Genomic DNA, 22,951 nt, shown 5'->3' with positions numbered 1-22,951 from the left:
GAAAAGTCGCTCGTTTGATATTCAAAACCAGCATCTGTTCATTTGAAAACATTGCATGGCACAGAGATGGTGTGTGATCAAATAAAAAGCTTTTTGATGACTCTTAATGTGGTGTCGCTGTGCAACACATATGTATTCATGACATAGTGAAGTATTGTGACAGTTTTGTAGGGTCCAGCAAACAGTAAATGTGTGACAGTTATTCAAGAAAAAATTTAGCTTTGAAGCAGGCTAACCAATGACATCATCTAAAGGGGAAAAAAGCACATGAGCAAGCATAGGTATAAGTAGAGGAGAAAAAGAGATGAAAGAAGTGCGAGAGATGGAACAGGAGAGGAATGCAGCTGTTTATGTATAGCTGTTGTAACAGGACAGATTAAATAACACTTTAACCTGGGGTTAACAGCGCCCTAGGACAGATAAACTCTTTAGTGTAAAAGTTTTCTGGGACAGATGAATCCCTTGGGGTCAAAGAGTTCGGGTTAGCACATAGTCTGTCTTAGGATAATGTAACCTCCATGGATGAATTAGTCCTAGGACGCTTTGACCTGCGGGCTAAAACTTCAGGGGGGTTAACCTGTCCTGTTATATTGTGATCATCGTCTTCGTGCATGTCCTCAGTGGCTTCTTCTGTCTGTGTGGCAGCATTTGATACATCTGTAGAACAAAAAAGAATGAAGAATCATGTTAGATCTGTGAAGTTTGGTTGTCTTAGGTGTAGTTTACAGAACAGTCGTGTGCATATTTTTAGCATGGTAGTGTCTTAATACAAATGCATATTATGTAATGCACTGTATATGGATATTACAGACGTAATATTTGACGGTGATCTTATATTCATAGTTTTTGCCCGTTAATAAATAATATAGCTAGTAAGTAATAAGACACGCAAAAATGGTATAGTTGAATCCTCTGGGTCAAAAAGCAATGTTTTAGGATTGTGTGATGAAATGATGAATAAAAGTAAGGATACGACAGGTACATAAATGGTTATTTATACACACGGACATATATATTTATACAGTATAACAGTGCCGCATGTATTGGTTTTAAGGAAAGAGTTGAAAAGCAGTGTTCAGAAAAAAGCATAAGACGCACAAAGTACCATTTCACTACATGTAATAAGTTGTCAAGTAGACATGTGAATTAAGTGGTTAAGATAGTGGCTACTGTGCAAGTAAGCTTCAATTGTCTCTAAAAGGTTAGCATATGTGTTCTACATGATATCAATGGCTAGACGTGCTCGTGGAGAAACATTACAAACAGAAAAACACACTAAAGGTGCCTTTAACAAACCTGTTAATAAATGAGAACTTAATACATATATGTATGGCATACTGTATATGATTGAGAAAGTTGTCCTGTTTAGTTTATGTATTGTATACTTACGGAAAAAAGTTGGCAATCTTTGCGTATGGAGATGATTAGAGGGTCTTTATCAAAAGAGAATTTGCTTGTTGATTTGTTCATGTTCTGTAGAAAAGCAAAGGAGTAGAAATAAATACAGTATCATACTTCATAAACATACAAGAAATTTGTAGCTGTATTAACCATTGTTGGTATTTGAAGTGATAATTTAGGAATAGAAGTGTAGTGATTGCAGAATTTATAGAGTGCTTACCTTGTATGACTTTGTAGATGGAAATGTCTTTTGTTGAAAGAGCTCTTTGTTGTCTACTATATATGCAAGGACAAGCATAAGTAGGTGTGGTTATGAAGTACTTGACCATTGAAATAAAGCAGTGGTATCAAATGTATGGACCGTGGTTTGGCTCAGGCCTGCAAAGGGGTTTAATGTGGCACAAGAGATAATCTTGTAAGGTACAAAAAATAATAATAATATAATAGGTATGCCTCTGAGTTTTCACAAATCTAGGTCAAGTCAAGTCATCTTTAGTTATTTTGCGCTTGAATCATCCAATCGGAAATGCTCCATAAAAAATGTATAGAGGGTGCGATTTATTGCAAATTGCACAAGAAATCTCTAAAAATTCATGTTAATGACAAGTCTGATGTGTGTGCAAAGTTTCACGAGTTTTCACACATGTATAGATAAAAAAAAACAAAGCAGCACTTTACTTGGCAACCAATGCATCGCTATAGCAGCAGCGTGCGACAAAATAAAAAACTTTCGATAAATTTGCATCTTAAACATCTTAAGATGAAACACACCAAGTTTGAACACGGTCGGATGAATTTTGTAGGAGGAGTTAAAATATGACCCCTAAAAAAGGCCACAAAAAAAGTCTACAAATCCCATCATAAATCAAAATGGCGGACTTCCTGTTTGGTTTAGCACATGGTTCCAAGAGACTTTTTTGTACATCGTGGGCTCTTATGTATGCCTCTAAATTATCATAGCGCTAGGTGAAACGTACAACCGGGAATGCTTCGTTAAAGAGGAGTTTTTTAGCTCAAAATGTGATGCCCGGCCCCTACGGGACTTCCTGTTGGGTTTAGCACATGGCACCAAGAGACTTTTTTGTACATCGTGGGCTGTTACATTTGTCTCCAAATTTTCGTAGCTCTAGCTGCTTCGTACAACTGGGAATGCTTCATTAAGAAGTAATTTTTTCCTTTGCAAACTGTGCATGCCACGGCAACAGCGTGCGACAAAATAAAAAGCTTTCAATAACTTTTCATCTTCAACATCTTAAGATGAATCACACCAAGTTTGGAGATGATCGGATAAACTCTGTAGGAGGAGTTCGTTAAAATAAGACCCCTATGAAATGGCCCAAAAAATGGCAACACGTTCCAAAGTAAATCAAAATGGCGGACTTCCTGTTCGGTTTAGCATATGGTTCAAAAAGAGTTTTTTGTACCTTGAGGGCTGTTACATATGTCTTCAAATATTGGTAACTCTAGGTGAAATGTACAGCCGGGAATGCTTCATTAAATAAGAATTTTGAAACACAAAATTTGATGCCTCGCCTCTGGCGGACTTCCTGTTCGGTTTAGCATATGGTTCAAAAAGAGTTTTTTGTACCTTGAGGGCTGTTACATATGTCTTCAAATGTTGGTAACTCTAGGTGAAATGTACAGCCGGGAATGCTTCATTAAGTTAGAATTTTGAAACACAAAATTTGATGCCTCGCCTCTGGCGGACTTCCTGTTAGGTTTAGCATATGGCACCAACAGGCTTTTTTGTAGATCATAGTCTGTTACATATGTGTACCAATTTTCGTAGCTCTAGATTAAACGTACCACCGGCAATGCTTCGTTAAGTAAGAATTTTGAAACTGTAAATTTGATGCCCCGCCACCGTCATATAGTATGTCAAAAACTTTTGATTTTTTACCATGATGTTGTCCCAGGTGTTGAGATGGTACAGCCCAAGTTTGAAGTCAATCGGGTTAACCGTGTAGGAGAAGCGGGCAAAAGTATGACCCCTGTAAATGTGCAAAAATGGGCCAAAATTGGACATTCAAATACTCATACCTCACTTCCTGTCTATTTTAGGGTACACATATCAAAGAGGTTTTTGTTCATCTGGATGTGCTACAGGTGCCACACAATTTTCGTAGCCATAGGACAATCGTAGCGGGACAGGGATCCGTTAAACCTATGTAGGTGGCGCTACAGAGCCATTTTTCTGTTATCATGTATGGCGACTTTAAAATATCAAATTTTTCGCCAGACCCGATCTGCGTGTAAAGTTTGGTGAGTTTTCGTTCATGTTTAGTGCCTCAAAAATGTGGTTGTTTGCGGAAAAGAATAATAACAAAGAAGAAGAAGAATAATAATAATAACTAGAGCTGCGAGCAGCTATAAAGGGCCCTCGCAACCTGGGCCACGTTGGGGTACTTGCACGTCGGGGTACTGGCACGTTGGGGTACTGTCAAATCGGACAAGGACCATCTAAAATGTTTTTGACAAGCTTTGTGAGTGCAAAAGGCCAAAGATGGTGTGCAATTCCCAAAATAAATTCAAAATGGCGGACTTCCTTTTAGGTTTAGCATACGGCTACAGAATACTTTTTGTAGGTCTTAAGCTAATAGGTATGCCTCCCAGTTTTCACAAATCTAGGTCAAGTCATCTTTAGTTGTGTATCGCTTGAATCATACAATTGGAAATGCTCCATAAAAATGCATAGAGGGCGCTATTGAGCACAACGTTGGGTTACTCGCACGTCAGGGTACTGGCACTTTGGGGTACTGTTACATGGAAGAAGGACCATTTAAAATGTTAGTTTTTTCCATGCCTTGTCTGTGCAAAGTTTAATGAAAGAGGCCAAAAATGATGTATAATTCCCAAAATAAAATCAAAATAGCGGACTTCCTCTTTGGTTTGGCAAATGGCTACATAATACTTTTTTGTAGGTTTTAGGCTGATAGGGGTCTGTCCTAATTTTCACAAATCTAGCAGAATCATACAATCGGAAATACTTCATAAAAATGTCTAGAGGGCGCTATTTATTGCAAATTGCACAATAAATCTCTAAAAATTCATGTTCATGACAAGTCTGATGTGTTTGCAAAGTTTCATGAGTTTTCACACATGTATAGATAAAAAAACAAAGCAGCACTTTACTTGGAAAACAATGCATCGCTATAGCAGCAGCGTGCGACAAAATAAAAAACTTTCGATAACTTTGCATCTTAAACATCTTAAGATGAAACACACCAAGTTTGAAGACGGTCGGATGAACTTTGTACGAGGAGTTCGTTAAAATATGACCCCTGAAAAAGGCCACAAAAAATGGCAACAAATCCCATCGTAAATCAAAATGGCGGACTTCCTGTTTGGTTTAGCACATGGTTCCAAGAGACTTTTTTGTACATCGTGGGCTCTTATGTTGCCTGCAAATTATCATAGCGCTAGGTGAAACGTACAACCGGGAATGCTTCGTTAAAGAGGAGTTTTCTAGCTCAAAATGTGATGCCGGCCCCTGGGGGACTTCCTGTTGGGTTTAGCACATGGCACCAAGAGACTTTTTTGTACATTGTGGGCTGTTACATATGTCTACAAATTTTTGTAGCTCTAGCTGCTTCGTACAACTGGGAATGCTTCATTAAGAAGGATTTTTTTCCTTTGCAAAAAGTGCATGCCACGACAACAGCGTGCGACGAAATAAAGAGCTTTCAATAACTTTTCATCCTCAACATCTTAAGATGAGTCACACCAAGTTTGAAGATGATCGGATAAACTCTGTAGGAGGAGTTCGTTAAAATAAGACCCCTATGAAATGGCCCAAAAAATGGCAACACATTCCAAAGTAAATCAAAATGGCGGACGCCCTGTTAGGTTTAGCATATGGTTCAAAAAGAGTTTTTTGTACCTTGAGGGCTGTTACATATGTCTTCAAATGTTGGTAACTCTAGGTGAAATGTACAGCCGGGAATGCTTCATTAAATAAGAATTTTGAAACACAAAATTTGATGCCTCGCCTCTGGCGGACTTCCTGTTAGGTTTAGCATATGGCACCAACAGGCTTTTTTGTAGATTATAGTCTGTTACATATGTGTACCAATTTTCATAGCTCTAGGTTAAACGTACCACCGGCAATGCTTCGTTAAGTAAGAATTTTGAAACTGTAAATTTGATGCCCCGCCACCGTCATATAGTATGTCAAAAACTTTAGATTTTTTACCATGGTGTTGTCCGAGGTCTTGAGATGGTACATCCCAAGTTTGAAGTCAATCGGGTTAACCGTGTAGGAGAAGCGGGCAAAAGTATGACCCCTGTAAATGTGCAAAAATGGGCCAAAATTGGACATTCAAATACTCATACCTCACTTCCTGTCTATTTTAGGGTACACATATCAAAGAGGTTTTTGTTCATCTGGATGTGCTACAGGTGCCACACAATTTTCGTAGCCATAGGACAATCGTAGCGGGACAGGGATCCGTTAAACCTATGTAGGTGGCGCTACAGAGCCATTTTTCTGTTATCATGTATGGCGACTTTAAAATATCAAATTTTTCGCCAGGCCCGATCTGCGTGTAAAGTTTGGTGAGTTTTCGTTCATGTTTAGTGCCTCAAAAATGTGGTTGTTTGCGGAAAAGAATAATAACAAAGAAAAAGAAGAAGAACTAGAGCTGCGAGCAGCTATAAAGTGCCCTCGCAACCCGGGCCACGTTGGGGTATTTGCACGTCGGGGTACTGGCATGTTGGGGTACTGTCAAATAGGAAACCATCTAAATTGTAAACGTTTTTGCCATGCTTTGTGTTTTTAAAGTTTCATGGAAAGGCCAAAAACGATGCACAATTAACAAAATAAAATCAAAATGGATTGGCACATGGCTATATAGAATACTTTTTGAATATATTCGGCATGCCTGCCAATATTCACACATCTAGCTGAATCATATAATCGGAAAGACTTCATAAAAATGTCTAGAGGGCGCTATTGAGCCATTTATTACAAATAGCACAACAAATCTCTAAATAAAATATTCATGTTCTAGACAGGTCTGGTGCGTGTGCAAAGTTTTGTGAGTTTTCACCCATATTTAGACTCTCAAAAAAGCATTTTTCTTCACAAACAATGCATGGCTACAGCAAAGGCGTGTGACAAAATAAAAAAATTCAATAACTTTTCATCTTAAATATCTTAAGATGAAACACGCCAAAGAATGAAGACGATCTGATAAGTTCTGTTGAAAATATGACCCCTATAAAAGGCCCCAAAAAATGGCTACAAATACCAAAGTAAATCAAAATGGCAGACTTCCTTTTTGATTCAGCATATGGCTTTAGAAACCTTTTTGTAAGTCTTAGGCTGATAGGTATCCCAATTTTTACAAATCTAGCTGAATCATAAAACACAAAACATTTGCAAAAGCTTCATAAAAATGTCTAGAGGGCGCTATTGAACCATTTATTGCAAATTGAATAAGAAATCTCTAAAATATTCATGCTGATGACAAGCCTGATGTGTGTGTAAAGTTTCATGAGTTTTTGCACATGTTTAGACCAAAAAAAAAAAGTAACATTTTACTTGGCAAACAATGCATCGCCATGACAACGGCGTGCGACAAAATAAATAACTTTCGATAACTTTGCATCTTAAACATCTTAAGATGAAGCACACCAAGTTTAAAGACAGTCGGATAAATTTTGTAGGAGGAGTTCGTTAAAATATGACCCCTAAAAAAGGCCACAAAAAATGGCTACAAATCCCAACGTAAATCAAAATGGTGGACTTCCTGATTGGTTTAGCATATTGCTCCAAGAGACTTTTTTTGTACATCCTGAGCTCTTATGTTTGCCTGCAAATTATCATAGCTTTAGGTGTTTAATCAAAACGCAAAATATGGTGTGCAATTCCCATGCATTGCTATGGCAACAGCGTGTGACAAAATAAAAAACTTTCGATTACTTTGCATCTTAAACATCTTAAGATGAAACATACCAAGTTTGAAGACAGTCGGATAAATTTTGTAGGAGGGGTTCGTTAAAATATGACCCCTGAAAAAGGCCACAAAAAATGGCAACAAATCCCATCATAAATCAAAATGGCGGACTTCCTGTTTGGTTTAGCCCATGGTTCCAAGAGACTTTTTTGTACATCGTGGGCTCTTATGTATGCCTGCAAATTATCATAGCGCTAGGTGAAACGTACAACCGGGAATGCTTAGTTAAAGAGGAGTTTTTTAGCTCAAAATGTGATGCCCGGCCCCTGGGGGACTTCCTGTTGCGTTTAGCACATGGCACCAAGAGACATTTTTGTAGATCCTGGGCTGTTACATATGTCTACAATTTTTCGTCACTCTAGCTGCTTCGTACAACTGGGAATGCTTCATTAAGAAGGATTTTTTTCCTTTGCAAAAAGTGCATGCCACGATAACAGCATGTGACGAAATAAAAAACTTTCAATAACTTTTCATTTTCAACATCTTAAGATGAATCACACCAAGTTTGAAGATGATCGGATAAACTCTGTAGGAGGAGTTTGTTAAAATATGACCCCTATGAAATGGCCAAAAAAAATGGCAACACATTCCAAAGTAAATCAAAATGGCGGACGTCCTGTTAGGTTTAGCATATGGTTCAAAAAGAGTTTTTTGTAAATCGAGGGCTGTTATATACCTCTACAAATTTTGGTAACTCTAGGTGAAACGTACAGCCGGGTATGCTTTGTTAAAGAGGAGTTTTTTTTAGCTCAAAATGTGATGCCCGGCCCCTGGGGGACTTCCTGTTGGGTTTAGCACAGGGCACCAGGAGACTTTTTTGTACATCTTGGGCTGTTACATATGTCTACAAATTTTCGTAGCTCTAGCTGCTTCGTACAACTGGCAATGCTTCTTTAAGGATATTTTTTTTCCTTTGCAAACAGTGCATGCCATGACAACAGCGTGCGACGAAATACAAAGCTTTCAATAACTTTTCATCTTCAACATCTTAAGATGAATCACACCAAGTTTGAAGATGATCGGATAAACACTGTAGGAGGAGTTCGTTAAAATAAGACTCCAATGAAATGGCCAAAAAAATGGCAACACGTTCCAAAATAAATCAAAATGGTGGACTTCCTGTGAGGTTTAGCATATGGTTCAAAAAGAGTTTTTTGTAGGTCATAGCCTGTTACATATGTGTACCAATTTTCGTAGCTCTAGATTAAACGTACAACCGGCAATGCCTCGTGAAGTAAGAATTTTTAAACTCTAAATTTGATGCGCCGCCGCCGTCATATAGTATATCAAAAACTTTTCATTTTTCACAATGATGTTGTCCCAGGTGTTGAGATGGTACATCCCAAGTTTGAAGTCAATCGGGTTAACCGTGTAGGAGAAGCGGGCAAAAGTATGACCCCTGTAAATGTGCAAAAATTGGCAAAAATTGGACATTTAAATACTCATACCTCACTTTCTGTCTATTTTAGGGTACACACTTCAAAGAGGTTTTTGTTCATTGGGATGTGCTACAGGTGCCACACAATTTTCATAGCCGTCGGACAATCGTAGCGGGACAGGGATCCGTTTAACCTATGTAGGGGGCGCTAAGGAGCCATTTTTCTGTTATCATGTATGGCGACTTTAAAATATCAAATTTTTCGCCAGGCCTGATGTGCGTGTAAAGTTTGGTGAGTTTTCGGTCACGTTTAGTGTCTCAAAAATGTGATCGTTTGCGGAGAAGAATAATAATAAGAATAATAATAATAAGAAGAATTCCTACAAAAACAATAGGGCCTCGCAGCGGCACCGCCGCCGCCGCTGCTCGGGCCCTAATAAGAATTCCTTCAGGAACAATAGGGACCTCGCAGCGGTCGCTGCTCGGGCCCTAATAATAATAATAATAATAATAAGAATTCCTACAAAAACAATAGGGCCTCGCAGCGGCACCGCCGCCGCCGCTGCTCGGGCCCTAATAATAATACTTTTTACAAAAACAATAGGGACCTCGCAGCGGTCGCTGCTCGGGCCCTAAATAATAATAATAATTTTTACAAAAACAATAGGGACCTCGCAGCGGTCGCTGCTCGGGCCCTAATAACTAGAGCTGCGAGCAGCTATAAAGGGCCCTCGCAGCCCGGGCCACGTTGGAGTCGTTGCACGTTGCGGTACTTGCACGTTAGGGTACTGGCACGTTGGGGTACTGGCACGTTGGGGTACTGGCATATTGGAAGCAAAATTTCTTTCAAAATGGCATAATAAACGTTTACATGTAGAATATTTTTTTGCCAGTGTGTGTCAAGCTCAACGGGTTTTGGTGATTGTTAAGACCTGCAAAAATCAGCGTCCTTTTTTATTTTTAGGCAATGAGTTGCCCTGATTGGTATTTTTTGTAAAAGTGTATATATACATCATCGCTCGTTGTACTCATTGCACAATGTTACTTTTATTGTCCAAAGGGGCAATAAAAAATGAATAAAACAAAATGGAAACGTACATACGTTTGGATCGGTGTGAAGCCAGTGAACAATTTGAGTGGTGGAAACTAAAAGAATATTCAGAAATGACTTAGTCATCACACTTAGAATGAGTTTACATTTTTTTGTACAAAATACCGTATGTGGGTTTTTTTTTTATATAAGCCTCAAGGGCTAGGTGGCGCTGTATTTATAAATGAATGTTGTCATCGAGATACCTTCAGGCCTTGATTATAAGCATACATGTCAAGTGTGGGAATTTTTTTTGGAGCATGTACCGTGGAGTTATTAAGCATATCCTTCATTCACGATATTGCTTTTAATGTCCACAGAGGCTATCAAAAATAAATAAAAATATATATATGTTTGGATAAGTCTGATGCCAGTGAACATTTTGAGTGGTGGAAACTAAAAGAATATTCATAAATGACTTAGTTATCACACTTAGAATGAGTTTACATTTTTTGTACAAAATACCGTATGTGGGGTATTTTTTTTTTGTGCCTCAAGGGCTAGGTGGCGCTGCATATATAACTGAATGTTGTCATAGAGATAGCTTCAGGCCTTGACGATAAACATACATGTCAAGTTTGGGATTTTTTGGAGCATGTACCGGGGAGTTATTAAGCATATCCTTTTTCAGTGCGAAACACAAATTTTGATGCCCCGCCTTCATCATATAGTATTTCGAAAGGTCAAGATTTTTCCCCCTGTCGTTGGCTCAGGTCTTGACATGGTCCAGGTCAAGTCTTAACTCAGTCAGATGAAACGTGTAGGAGAAGTGGGCAAAAGTCTGCCCCCTGTGAATGTGCAAAAATGGTCAAAAATGGGACATTCAAAAATTCGTAGCTCACTTCCTGTTCATTTCAGCATATGGGTCCAAGAGACTTTTTTGTAGGTCTTGGGCTCCCTCATACACCTAAAAATATTCGTCGTTCTTGCTTAAACGTACAACCGGGGCTGCTTCGTTAAAAACTTCTAGGGGGCGCTATTGAGTCATTTTTGTAAAAATAGCACAATCAACAATAAAATATTGCTCATTTTACCAGGCCAGATGTGTGTGCCAAGTTTCATGAGTTTCTGTGCATGTTTAGACCCTCAAAACTGGCGTTGTCTTCTTGGCGAACAGCGCTTAGCCACACCCACAGCAATTCGCGAAAACTCACAAACTTCGTGTTGTGACATCATGAAGGCCGAAACCCTCATCTGAGCAAATATGAGGTAGGTCCAGTTAACGTGTTTGGAGAAAAACGTAGAAGAAAATTCGTAAGAAAAAAAATTGCCACTAGGTGGCGCTATCAGTTAGATGAAATATAAGTCAGTAGATGTCTTTAGGGCTGGACTCTCATCAAATGTGTGAAATTTTGAGAAGATAGGATCATCTCGGTCAAGTTAATGCAGCTTTTATTTTCACGAAAAATCTTCACAATTTGCGTCACCGTAGCGGCCACGCCCTTTGGCGAAAAGTTACAATATTCGGTGTGGGGCATGATCAACATCTTAAGGCCTTTCTGACCAATTTTCAAATGGATCCCTTCAACAAGCTCAGCACAGTAGCTAAAAACGTAAAGTATGACATTTATTGTAACCACTAGGTGGCGCTATATGTATAACTGAATTTTATCATATAGATGTTTTCAGGCCGTGACTATTACGTTGCCTGAGAAGTTTGAGATTTTTTGGAGCTTGAACATGGGAGTTATTAAGCATTTGCTCTTTCTGGACAAATGAAATTTTAAAGGCAATATTTGATGCCCCGCCCCCGTCATATAGTATTTCAAAAAGGCAAGATGTTTTGCCCAGTTTTTCTCTCAGGTCTTGAGATGATAAATGCCAAGTTTGAAGTCAATTGGATGAAAAATGTTTGCAAAGGGGGAAAAAGCATGACCACAGTGAATGTGCCAAAATAGGCCAAAATTGGACATAAAAAAATTCATAGCTCACTTCCTGTACATTTTAGCTACATGGTCCCAATAGACTTTTTTGTGCGTCTCGGGGTGCTACACGTGCCTGCCAATTTTTGTTGCTCTAGCTCAAACGTGCCGGGCTTGGTTTTTATTTTTCTACGCTAGGGGGCGCTATCGAGTCGCATTGTTATGACGACTTAATAATATCAAATTTTTCGCCGGGCCTGAGGAGTGTGCAAAGTTCGGTGAGTTTTCGTGAATGTTTAGGTACCCAAAATCGCGATCGTTTGCGGAGAATAAAGAATAATAATAATAATAATAATAATAATAATAATAATAATAATAATAATAATAATAATTTTTACAAAAACAATAGGGACCTCGCAGCGGTCGCTGCTCGGGCCCTAATAATAATAATAATAATTTTTACAAAAACAATAGGGACCTCGCAGCGGTCGCTGCTCGGGCCCTAATAATAATAATTTTTACAAAAACAATAGGGACCTCGCAGCGGTCGCTGCTCGGGCCCTAACTAGAGCTGCGAGCAGCTATAAAGGGCCCTCGCAGCCCGGGCCACGTTGGGGTACTTGCACGTTGGGGTACTTGCACATTGGGGTACTGGCACATTGGAAGCAGAATTTCTTTGAAAATGGCATGATAAACATGTGGATTTTTATTTTTTTGCCAGGTGTGATGAGTGTGTCAAGCTCAATGGGTTGTGGTGATTGTTAAGATCTGCAAAAATCAGCGTCTTTTTTTATTTTTAGGCAATGAGTTGCCCTGATTGGTATTTTTCGTAAAAGTATATATAGACACATCATTGCTCGTACTCATTGCACAATGTTGCTTTTATTGTCCATAGAGGCGATCAAAGAAAATGAAACTAAATTAAAAAAGTACATATGTTTGGATCGGTCTGATGCCAGTGAACACATTGAGTGGTGGAAAGTAAAAGAATATTCATAAATGACTTAGTTATCACACTTACAATGAGTTTACAATTTTTGCAAAAATACCGTAAGTGAGGCATTTTTTTTTTTTTTTATGCCTTAAGGACTAGGTGGCGCTGTATTTATAACTGAATTTTGTCATAGAGATACCTTCAGGCCTTGACTATAAATATACATTTCAAGTATGGGATTTTTTGGAGCATGTACATGGGAGTTATTAAGCATAGCCTTCATTCACGATATTGCTTTTAATGTCCATAGAGGCTATCAAAAATACATAAAACTAAATAACAAAAATATGTATGTTTGGTTAGGTCTGATGCCAGTGAACATTTTGAGTGGTGGAAAGTAAAAGAATATTCATAAATGACTTCGTGATCACACTGAGAATGAGTTTACAATTTTTGTAAAAATACCGTAAGTGGGGTATTTTTTTTTCATGCCTCAAGGGCTAGGTGGCGCTGCATATATAACTGAATGTTGTCATAGAGATAGCTTCAGGCCTTGACTATAAACATACATGTCAAGTTTGGGATTTTTTGGAGCATGTACCGGAGAGTTATTAAGCATATAATTTTTCATTAAGAAACACAAATTTTGATGCCCCGCCCTCATCATATAGTATTTAGAAAAGTCAAGATTTTTCTCCCTGTCGTTGGCTCAGGTCTTGACATAGCCCAGGTCAAGTCTGAAGTCAGTCGGATGAAACGTGTAGGAGAAGTGGGCAAAAGTATGCCCCCTGTAAATGTGCTAAAATCGTAAAAAATGGGACATTCAAAAATTCGTAGCTCACTTCCTGTTCATTTTAGCATATGGGTCCAAGAGACTTTTTTGTAGGTCTTGGGCTCCCTCATACACCTAAAAATATTCGTCGTTCTTGCTTAAACGTACAACCGGGGCTGCTTCATTAAAATTTTCTAGGGGGCGCTATTGAGTCATTTCTGTAAAAATAGCACAATCCAGGATAAAATATCGCTCATTTTGCCAGGCCAGATGTGTGTGCCAAGTTTCATGCGTTTCTGTGCCGGTTTAGGCCCTCAAAATTGGTGTTGTTTTCTTGGCGAACAGCGCTTAGCCACGCCCACAGCGATTCGCGAAAACTCACAAACTTCGTGTTGTGACATCATGAAGACCGAAACCCTCATCTGAGCAAATATGAGGTAGGTGCAGTTAATGTGGTTGGAGAAAAACATTGAAGAAAAATTGTAAGAAAAAAAATTGCCAGACGGTGGCGCTAACAGTAAGATGAAATATAAGTTCGTAGATGTCTTAAGGGCTGGACTCTCATCAAATGTGTAAAATTTTGAGAAGATAGGATTACCTGGATCAAGTAAAAGCAGCTTTTATTGCCACGAAAAATTACCAGACTTTGCGGCATCGTAGAGGCCACGCCCTTTGGCGAAAAGTTACAATATTCGGTGTGGGGCATGATCAACATCTTAAGGCTTGTCTGACCAATTTTCAACTGGATCCCTTCAAAGAGCTTGGCACAGTAGCTAAAAACGTAAAGTATGACATTTATTGTCACCACTAGGTGGCGCTATATATATAACAGAATTGTATCATATAGATGTTTTCAGGCCGTGACTATTAAGTTGCATGAGAAGTTTGAGATTTTTTGGAGCTTGTTCATGGGAGTTATTCAGCATTTTGTCTTTGTGGACAAATTAAATTTTAAAGGCAATATTTGATGCCCCGCCCCCGTCATATAGTATTCCAAAAAGTCAAGATATTTTGCCCAGTTGTTGTCTCGGGTCTTGAGATGACACATGGCAAGTTTGAAGTCAACTGGCTGAAAAATATTTGCAAAGGGGGAAAAAGTATGACCACAGTGAAAGGGCCAAAATGGGCCAAAATTGGACATTCAAAAATTCATAGCTCACTTCCTGTACATTTTAGGAAATGGCTTCCACTGACTTTTTTGTGCGTCTCGGGGTGCTACACGTGCCTGCCAATTTTCGTAGCTCTAGCTCAAACGGGCCGGGATTGGTTTTTATTTTTCTACGCTAGGGGGCGCTATCGAGTCGCATTGTTATGGCAACTACATAATATCAAATTTTTCGCCGGGCCCGAAGAGACTGAGAAGTTTGGTGAGTTTTCGTAAATGTTTAGGCCCTCAAAAATGCGATCGTTTACGGAGAAGAAGAAGAAGAAGAATTCTTACAAAAACAAGAGGGACCTCGCAGCGGTCGCTGCTCGGGCCCTAATAATAATTTTTACAAAAACAATAGGGACCTCGCAGCGGTCGCTGCTCGGGCCCTAATAATAATAATTCGAACGAAAAACAATAGGGACCTCGCAGCGGTCGCTGCTCGGGCCCTAATAACTAGAGCTGCGAGCAGCTATAAAGGGCCCTCGCAGCCCGGGCCACGTTGGGGTCCTTGCACGTTGGGGTACTGGCATATTGGAAGCAAAATTTCTTTGAAAATGGCATAATAAACGTTTACATGTAGAATTTTTTTTTTTGCCAGTGTGTGTCAAGCTCAACGGGTTTTGGTGGTTGTTAAGACCTGCAAAAATCAGCGTCCTTTTTTCTTTTTAGGCAATGAGTTGCCCTGATTGGTATTTTTTGTAAAAGTGTATATACACATCATCGCTCGTTGTACTCATTGCACAATGTTACTTTTATTGTCCAAAGGGGCAATCAAAAATGAATAAAACAAAATGGAAACGTACATACGTTTGGATCGGTGTGAAGCCAGTGAACAATTTGAGTGGTGGAAACTAAAAGAATATTCATAAATGACTTAGTTATCACACTTAGAATGAGTGTACATTTTTTGTACAAAACACCGTATGTGGTTTTTTATATATATATATATATATATAAATGCCTCAAGGGCTAGGTGGCGCTGTATTTATAACTGAATGTTGTCATAGAGATACCTTCAGGCCTTGATTATAAGCATACATGTCAAGTGTGGGATTGTTTTTGGAGCATGTACCGTGGAGTTATTAAGCATATCCTTCATTCACGATATTGCTTTTAATGTCCATAAAGGCTATCAAAAATAAATAAAAATATATATATGTTTGGATAAGTCTGATGCCAGTGAACATTTTGAGTGGTGGAAACTAAAAGAATATTCATAAATGACTTAGTTATCACACTTAGAATGAGTTTACATTTTTTGTACAAAATACCGTATGTGGGGTATTTTTTTTTTATGCCTCAAGGGCTAGGTGGCGCTGCATATATAACTGAATGTTGTCATAGAGATAACTTCAGGCCTTGACGATAAACATACATGTCAAGTTTGGGATTTTTTGGAGCATGTACCGGGGAGTTATCAAACATATCCTTTTTCATTGCGAAACACAAATTTTGATGCCCCGCCCTCATCATATAGTATTTTGAAAAGTCAAAATTTTTCCCCCTGTCGTTGGCTCAGGTCTTGACATGGTCCAGGCCAAGTCTTAACTCAGTCGGATGAAACGTGTAGGAGAAGTGGGCAAAAGTCTGCCCCCTGTGAATGTGCAAAAATCGTCAAAAATGGGACATTCAAAAATTCGTAGCTCACTTCCTGTTCATTTTAGCATATGGGTACAAGAGACTTTTTTGTAGGTCTTGGGCTCCCTCATACACCTAAAAATATTCGTCGTTCTTGCTTAAACGTACAACTGGGGCTGTTTCGCTAAAGATTTCTAGGGGGCGCTATTGAGTCATTTTTGTAAAAATAGCACAATCGCCGATAAAAAATTGCTCATTTTGCCAGGCCAGCTGTGTGTGCCAAGTTTCGTGTGTTTCTGTGCCAGTTTAGGCCCTCAAAATTGGCGTTGTTTTCTTGGCGAACAGCGCTTAGCCACGCCCACAGCGACTCGCGAAAACTCACAAACTTCGTGTTGTGACATCATGAAGGCCGACACCCTCATCTGAGCAAATATGAGGTAGGTCCAGTTAACATGGTTGGAGAAAAACATTGAAGAAAAATCGTAAGAAAAAAAATTGCCAGTAGGTGGCGCTATCAGTAAGATGAAATATAAGTTTGTAGATGTCTTTAGGGCTGGACTCTCATCAATTGTGTAAAATTTTGAGAAGATAGCATCATCTCGGTCAAGTTAATGCAGCTTTTGTTGTCACGAGAAATCTTCAGACTTTGCGGCACCGTAGCGGCCACGCCCTTTGGCGAAAAGTTACAATATTCGGTGTGGGGCATGATCAACATCTTAAGGCTTTTCTGACCAATTTTCAACTGGATCCCTTCAACGAGCTCAGCACAGTAGCTAAAAACTTAAAGTATGACAATTATTGTTACCACTAGGTGGCGCTACATGGATAACTGAATTTTATCATATAGATGTTTTCAGGCCGTGACTATTAAGTTGCCTGATAAGTTTGAGATTTTTTGGAGCTTGAACATGGGAGTTATTAAGCATTTGCTCTTTCTGGACAAATGAAATTTTAAAGGCAATATTTGATGCCCCGCCCCCGTCATATAGTATTTCGAAAAGGCAAGATTTTTTCCCCAGTTGTTCTCTCAGGTCTTGAGATGATAAATGCCAAGTTTGAAGTCAATTGGATGAAAAATGTTTGCAAAGGGGGAAAAAGCATGACCACAGTGAATGTGCCAAAATAGGCCAAAATTGGACATTTAAAAAATTCATAGCTCACTTCCTGTACATTTTAGCTACATGGTCCCAATAGACTTTTTTGTGCGTCTCGGGGTGCTACACGTGCCTGCCAATTTTCGTTGCTCTAGCTCAAACATGCCGGGCTTGGTTTTTATTTTTCTATGCTAGGGGGCGCTATAGAGTCGCGTTGTTATGACGACTTCATAATATCAAATTTTTCGCCGGGCCTGAGGAGTGTGCAAAGTTTGGTGAGTTTTCGTAAATGTTTAGGTACCCAAAATCGTGATCGTTTACGGAGAAGAAGAATAATAATAATAACTAGAGCTGCGAGCAGCTATAAAGGGCCCTCGCAGCCCGGGCCACGTTGGAGTCCTTGCACGTTGGGGTACTTGCACGTTAGGGTACTGGCACGTTGGGGTACTGGCATATTGGAAGCAAAATTTCTTTGAAAATGGCATAATAAACGTTTACATGTAGAATATTTTTTTGCCAGTGTGTGTGTCAAGCTCAACGGGTTTTGGTGATTGTTAAGACCTGTAAAAATCAGCGTCCTTTTTTATTTTTAGGCAATTAGTTGCCCTGATTGGTATTTTTTTGTAAAAGTGTATATACACATCATCGCTCGTTGTACTCATTGCACAATGTTACTTTTATTGTCCAAAGGGGCAATCAAAAATGAATAAAACAAAATGGAAACGTACATACGTTTGGATCGGTGTGAAGCCAGTGAACAATTTGAGTGGTGGAAACTAAAAGAATATTCATAAATGACTTAGTTATCACACTTAGAATGAGTGTACATTTTTTGTACAAAATACCGTATGTGGGGTATTTTTTTTTTTTTATATAAGCCTCAAGGGCTAGGTGGCGCTGTATTTATAACTGAATGTTGTCATAGAGATACCTTCAGGCCTTGATTATAAGCATACATGTCAAGTGTGGGATTTTTTTTTGGAGCATGTACCGTGGAGTTATTAAGCATATCCTTCATTCACGATATTGCTTTTAATGTCCACAGAGGCTATCAAAAATAAATAAAAATATATATATGTTTGGATAAGTCTGTTGCCAGTGAACATTTTGAGTGGTGGAAACTAAAAGAATATTCATAAATGACTGAGTTATCACACTTAGAATGAGTTTACATTTTTTGTACAAAATACCGTATGTGGGGTATTTTTTTTTATGCCTCAAGGGCTAGGTGGCGCTGCATATATAACTGAATGTTGTCATAGAGATAACTTCAGGCCTTGACGATAAACATACATGTCAAGTTTGGGATTTTTTGGAGCATGTACCGGGGAGTTATTAAGCATATCCTTTTTCAGTGCGAAACACAAATTTTGATGCCCCGCCTTCATCATATAGTATTTCGAAAGGTCAAGATTTTTCCCCCTGTCGTTGGCTCAGGTCTTGACATGGTCCAGGTCAAGTCTTAACTCAGTCAGATGAAACGTGTAGGAGAAGTGGGCAAAAGTCTGCCCCCTGTGAATGTGCAAAAATAGTCAAAAATGGGACATTCAAAAATTCGTAGCTAACTTCCTGTTCATTTTAGCATATGGGTCCAAGAGACTTCTTTTGTAGGTCTTGGGCTCCCTCATACACCTAAAAATATTCGTCGTTCTTGCTTAAACGTACAACCGGGGCTGCTTCGTTAAAAATTTCGAGGGGGCGCTATTGAGTCATTTTTGTAAAAATAGCACAATCAACAATAAAATATTGCTCATTTTACCAGGCCAGATGTGTGTGCCAAGTTTCATGAGTTTCTGTGCATGTTTAGACCCTCAAAACTGGCGTTGTTTTCTTGGCGAACAGCGCTTAGCCACACCCACAGCAATTCGCGAAAACTCACAAACCGTGTTGTGACATCATGAAGGCCGAAACCCTCATCTGAGCAAATATGAGGTAGGTCCAGTTAACGTGTTTGGAGAAAAACGTAGAAGAAAATTCGTAAGAAAAAAAATTGCCACTAGGTGGCGCTATCAGTTAGATGAAATATAAGTCAGTAGATGTCTTTAGGGCTGGACTCTCATCAAATGTGTGAAATTTTGAGAAGATAGGATCATCTCGGTCAAGTTAATGCAGCTTTTATTTTCACGAAAAATCTTCAGACTTTGCGTCACCGTAGCGGCCACGCCCTTTGGCGAAAAGTTACAATATTCGGTGTGGGGCATGATCAACATCTTAAGGCTTTTCTGACCAATTTTCAAATGGATCCCTTCAACAAGCTCAGCACAGTAGCTAAAAACATAAAGTATGACATTTATTGTAACCACTAGGTGGCGCTATATGTATAACTGAATTTTATCATATAGATGTTTTCAGGCCGTGACTATTACGTTGCCTGAGAAGTTTGAGATTTTTTGGAGCTTGAACATGGGAGTTATTAAGCATTTGCTCTTTCTGGACAAATGAAATTTTAAAGGCAATATTTGATGCCCCGCCCCCGTCATATAGTATTTCAAAAAGGCAAGATGTTTTGCCCAGTTGTTCTCTCAGGTCTTGAGATGATAAATGCCAAGTTTGAAGTCAATTGGATGAAAAATGTTTGCAAAGGGGGAAAAAGCATGACCACAGTGAATGTGCCAAAATAGGCCAAAATTGGACATTAAAAAATTCATAGCTCACTTCCTGTACATTTTAGCTACATGGTCCCAATAGACTTTTTTGTGCGTCTCGGGGTGCTACACGTGCCTGCCAATTTTTGTTGCTCTAGCTCAAACGTGCCGGGCTTGGTTTTTATTTTTCTACGCTAGGGGGCGCTATCGAGTCGCATTGTTATGACGACTTAATAATATCAAATTTTTCGCCGGGCCTGAGGAGTGTGCAAAGTTCGGTGAGTTTTCGTGAATGTTTAGGTACCCAAAATCGCGATCGTTTGCGGAGAATAAAGAAGAAGAAGAAGAAGAAGAAGAAGAAGAAGAAGAAGAATAACTAGAGCTGCGAGCAGCTATAAAGGGCCCTCGCAGCCCGGGCCACGTTGGAGTCCTTGCACGTTGGGGTACTTGCACGTTAGGGTACTGGCACGTTGGGGTACTGGCATATTGGAAGCAAAATTTCTTTGAAAATGGCATAATAAACGTTTACATGTAGAATATATTTTTTTTTGCCAGTGTGTGTCAAGCTCAACGGGTTTTGGGGATTGTTAAGACCTGCAAAAATCTGCGTCCTTTTTTATTTTTAGGCAATGAGTTGCCCTGATTGGTATTTTTTGTTAAAGTGTATATATATATCATCGCTCGTTGTACTCATTGCACAATGTTACTTTTATTGTCCAAAGGGGCAATCAAAAATGAATAAAACAAAATGGAAACGTACATACGTTTGGATCGGTGTGAAGCCAGTGAACAATTTGAGTGGTGGAAACTAAAAGAATATTCAGAAATGACTTAGTCATCACACTTAGAATGAGTTTACATTTTTTTGTACAAAATACCGTATGTGTTTTTTTTTTTTTTATATAAGCCTCAAGGGCTAGGTGGCGCTGTATTTATAACTGAATGTTGTCATCGAGATACCTTCAGGCCTTGATTATAAGCATACATGTCAAGTGTGGGATTTTTTTTGGAGCATGTACCGTGGAGTTATTAAGCATATACTTCATTCACGATATTGCTTTTAATGTCCACAGAGGCTATCAAAAATAAATAAAAATATATATATGTTTGGATAAGTCTGATGCCAGTGAACATTTTGAGTGGTGGAAACTAAAAGAATATTCATAAATGACTTAGTTATCACACTTAGAATGAGTTTACATTTTTTGTACAAAATACCGTATGTGGGGCATTTTTTTTTTTATGCCTCAAGGGCTAGGTGGCGCTGCATATATAACTGAATGTTGTCATAGAGATAGCTTCAGGCCTTGACGATAAACATACATGTCAAGTTTGGGATTTTTTGGAGCATGTACCGGGGAGTTATTAAGCATATCCTTTTTCAGTGCGAAACACAAATTTTGATGCCCCGCCTTCATCATATAGTATTTCGAAAGGTCAAGATTTTTCCCCCTGTCGTTGGCTCAGGTCTTGACATGGTCCAGTTCAAGTCTTAACTCAGTCAGATGAAACATGTAGGAGAAGTGGGCAAAAGTCTGCCCCCTGTGAATGTGCAAAAATTGTCAAAAATGGGACATTCAAAAATTCGTAGCTCACTTCCTGTTCATTTTAGCATATGGGTCCAAGAGACTTTTTTGTAGGTCTTGGGCTCCCTCATACACCTAAAAATATTCGTCGTTCTTGCTTAAACGTACAACCGGGGCTGCTTCGTTAAAAACTTCTAGGGGGCGCTATTGAGTCATTTTTGTAAAAATAGCACAATCAACAATAAAATATTGCTCATTTTACCAGGCCAGATGTGTGTGCCAAGTTTCATGAGTTTCTGTGCATGTTTAGACCCTCAAAACTGGCGTTGTTTTCTTGGCGAACAGCGCTTAGCCACACCCACAGCAATTCGCGAAAACTCACAAACTTCGTGTTGTGACATCATGAAGGCCGAAACCCTCATCTGAGCAAATATGAGGTAGGTCCAGTTAACGTGTTTGGAGAAAAACGTAGAAGAAAATTCGTAATAAAAAAAATTGCCACTAGGTGGCGCTATCAGTTAGATGAAATATAAGTCAGTAGATGTCTTTAGGGCTGGACTCTCATCAAATGTGTGAAATTTTGAGAAGATAGGATCATCTCGGTCAAGTTAATGCAGCTTTTATTTTCACGAAAAATCTTCAGACTTTGCGTCACCGTAGCGGCCACGCCCTTTGGCGAAAAGTTACAATATTCGGTGTGGGGCATGATCAACATCTTAAGGCTTTTCTGACCAATTTTCAAATGGATCCCTTCAACAAGCTCAGCACAGTAGCTAAAAACGTAAAGTATGACATTTATTGTAACCACTAGGTGGCGCTATATGTATAACTGAATTTTATCATATAGATGTTTTCAGGCCGTGACTATTACGTTGCCTGAGAAGTTTGAGATTTTTTGGAGCTTGAACATGGGAGTTATTAAGCATTTGCTCTTTCTGGACAAATGAAATTTTAAAGGCAATATTTGATGCCCCGCCCCCGTCATATAGTATTTCAAAAAGGCAAGATGTTTTGCCCAGTTGTTCTCTCAGGTCTTGAGATGATAAATGCCAAGTTTGAAGTCAATTGGATGAAAAATGTTTGCAAAGGGGGAAAAAGCATGACCACAGTGAATGTGCCAAAATAGGCCAAAATTGGACATAAAAAAATTCATAGCTCACTTCCTGTACATTTTAGCTACATGGTCCCAATAGACTTTTTTGTGCGTCTCGGGGTGCTACACGTGCCTGCCAATTTTTGTTGCTCTAGCTCAAACGTGCCGGGCTTGGGTTTTATTTTTCTACGCTAGGGGGCGCTATCGAGTCGCATTGTTATGACGACTTAATAATATCAAATTTTTCGCCGGGCCTGAGGAGTGTGCAAAGTTCGGTGAGTTTTCGTGAATGTTTAGGTACCCAAAATCGCGATCGTTTGCGGAGAATAAAGAAGAAGAAGAAGAAGAATAATAACTAGAGCTGCGAGCAGCTATAAAGGGCCCTCGCAGCCCGGGCCACATTGGGGTCCTTGCACGTTGGGGTACTTGCACGTTGGGGTACTGGCACGTTGGGGTACTGGCATATTGGAAGCAAAATTTCTTTGAAAATGGCATAATAAACGTTTACATGTAGAATATTTTTTTGCCAGT

At 39.2% G+C, this 22,951-nt stretch overlaps 1 protein-coding gene across 3 annotated transcripts in view; it reads left to right on the top strand.

The window, feature by feature from the left end:
• LOC144020088 (axin-2-like) overlaps positions 1–22,951 on the top strand; it is a 371,050-nt gene that overhangs the window by 93,178 nt on the left and 254,921 nt on the right. The window lies entirely within an intron of this gene.

This window comes from Festucalex cinctus, chromosome 6 (assembly GCF_051991245.1).
Source record: "Festucalex cinctus isolate MCC-2025b chromosome 6, RoL_Fcin_1.0, whole genome shotgun sequence".
Lineage (NCBI taxonomy): Eukaryota > Metazoa > Chordata > Actinopteri > Syngnathiformes > Syngnathidae > Festucalex > Festucalex cinctus.
The sequence above is the reverse complement of the archived record's forward strand: the minus strand, read 5'-3'. Positions and strand labels throughout refer to the sequence as shown.